Source organism: Montipora foliosa, chromosome 14 (genome assembly GCF_036669935.1).
Source record: "Montipora foliosa isolate CH-2021 chromosome 14, ASM3666993v2, whole genome shotgun sequence".
Classification (NCBI taxonomy): Eukaryota; Metazoa; Cnidaria; class Anthozoa; order Scleractinia; family Acroporidae; genus Montipora; species Montipora foliosa.
Genome location: NC_090882.1, coordinates 10,324,978 through 10,327,477, shown reverse-complemented (window position 1 = coordinate 10,327,477; position 2,500 = coordinate 10,324,978). Strand labels below are relative to the sequence as shown.

Genomic DNA, 2,500 nt, shown 5'->3' with positions numbered 1-2,500 from the left:
ATATATAATAATTGGGTGATTTATTTCAAAAAACGTTTAAAAGAGTCTTTTTTATTTACTAATTAAGGTATAATTAACTAATTGAATGCTGGTAAACTTATGTAAATTTGTTATTTTGGGAGGTGCAATCACTATGAAATATTGAGAGGAGTCTTGTGTATATATATGTTATTCACCGTCTGGGAGGTCCGTATAGGGAAAAACTGTGCCCGAGGTCTTGAGTACGGCCCGAGGCCACAGCTTTTCCCTATGCGGACCGACCTAAGCCGTTAAATAACGTATTTAGTAAAAACATTTTCAATTAGTCACGACAGTTTCAGCACGGAACAGATTTCGGACCATGGTCCGTATCGTAAAAAGCTGGACCGGGTAAATCAGATTTAAAGATTTAGGATTCCGGTCCACAAAGGTGCTTCAGGGAAAAAAATAAAATACCTCTTAATATCCAAGTTTTTCCCGTTGAGGAGGTTCCGTAATTTTACAGTACGGACCGAGAAAACGAGGTTAGTAAGATATTATATCTCTAAGGTTAATTCGGCGCGCAGGCAAGGAAACTAGTCGAAGTCAAGCGGAAGGTTCAACTGCCACCAAAGTCGCCGTGTCAAAATCCGAAAAACTAAATGCTCTTGGCTGTTTGAAATAGTTGAATGAAGGGGTAGTTTCTAAAGAAACTGTGGTGCTGCGTCGGTGGGGAAGTAGTATACAAAAATTTGGTTTTATCAACGGAGTTGATAATGTAAATTGGCCACCGTACAGAGATTCTAAAAGCTGACGTTTCGAGCGTTAGCCCTTCGTCAGAGCGAATCCTGTTTATTCGCTCTGACGAAGGGCTAACGCTCGAAACGTCAGCTTTTAGAATCTCTGTACGGTGGCCAATTTACATTATCAACTCCGTTGATAAAACCAAATTTTTGTTTGAAATAGTTGCTTGCAAGATTCAAACAGTTTGACAAGTTTATGTAACAGAAACGACATGAAAAACTTTCCAAGATAATTTTTATCGAAATTTTAAATTTAGCGGGCCGTACTTAGCTCTTATTAACCGAGCAGGAGGTCTGTATGGGAGAATCGGGACCGAGTTCGTGAGTACAGACCGAACGCAGTGAGGTCTTTACACACGACCGAGGTGAAGATTCTCCCATACAGACCTACTAAGCTCGGTTAATAAGATGTTTATTATATGGCAAACAAGAACAATTTAATTCGTTTAATGTAACTGGTATGTACTAACTGACATTTTGCTTGCGAACGGCGATGAAATGAACTTAATTCTGTCAAAGTTTGCTCGTCATCCTCTCTTTTGTCATCATGCTGTTTGGCACTGCCGTAAATAAATATTGGTAGAAGAAAATACTCAATATTTTTGCATTTTAGTTTGCATCTCTTCACCGCAAAACATTACCGGTCTAGATGCCGGTCTAGATGGGAAAATCTAGACCGCGGCCAATATCGATTTTAGCCAATCAAATTCGTGAACTTGGCAGTTCCCAGTTCTTGTGAGACAGAGCCATATATTAATGTAGAATACGGCTCGCTAATTTAACGAATCACAGAGCGCGTACTATCTGAGAGATATAATAAGGGCCATTATTTTGTCTTTAGTTGTCCAGTTCTTGGAGCCGTTTAGTTGTAGACTTTAACAGCAGTACTGAAGAAGTTGATTTTAAGATCCTTGTATATATGTTCTTGCAACACGCTTGTGGTAGCAGTCCTCTTTGCCACAGTATGCCAACCTCAACATCCTTCTTTGTACATGTAGTCTCAACTTTGTAATAGGGGTGTGGCCCTGGTGTTCTTAATCTTAATTGTATCCAGTGGATGGTGGAGTAACATTTCCTCCTTTCATCAACGGCTATGTGAAGAAAGAGACGAAACAGTTGCCCATGTGTGTGTGAATGCAAATACTTGTTGGCTCAGACAAAGTACAAGAAATGGCACCACAATAAAGTAGCTCAGGTCATCCATTGGCAACTCTGTAAAACCTATGACCTACAACATGCAGATAAGTGGTATGAGCATAGCCCACAAATGTTGTCTGAAAATGAGAAAGTGAAAATCCTCTAGGATATGAAGTTTCAAGCAGATAAGATCATGAAGCACTCCAGACCAGATTTAGTGGTACTTAAGAAGGAGAGTAGACATCGTAATATTATAGATGTATCATGCCCTTTTGACAGTCTTGTTGTTGAGAAAGAGAAAGAAAAGGTGAACGAATATCAGGATCTGAAATGGGAATTGAAGAGGATTTGCAGCTGCAGTGAAGTGATGGTGATTCCCATAGTAATAGGAGCTTTGGTACAGTCTCAAAGAATTACAACCATTGGTTGGTTTTGACCAGCGTCAATCCGAACTTTGGAACCCTCCAAAATGTCTGCCTCCTAGAACGGCTAGGATTTTGAGATAATTTTATGCACTGAACATCCTAAGGTTGCAACTTGATACTCAGCTGAACATTACCAGCTTTTTAAAATCAGTTTAGCTGTTAGATTAATAATAATAA

General features: G+C 39.4%; 1 protein-coding gene across 2 annotated transcripts in view; it reads left to right on the top strand.

The window, feature by feature from the left end:
• The window catches only part of LOC137985145 (beta-1,4-galactosyltransferase 1-like), a 35,803-nt gene extending 35,025 nt beyond the window's left edge, over positions 1-778 (top strand). The window contains exon 8 of one of the 2 annotated variants that reach the window (XM_068832643.1): positions 1-778. This exon is cut by the window's left edge and continues 840 nt beyond it. The gene's annotated coding sequence lies outside the window, so the exon portion shown is untranslated. The other variant, XM_068832642.1, reaches the window with a different exon arrangement.
• Positions 779-2,500: the final 1,722 nt, after the last annotated feature.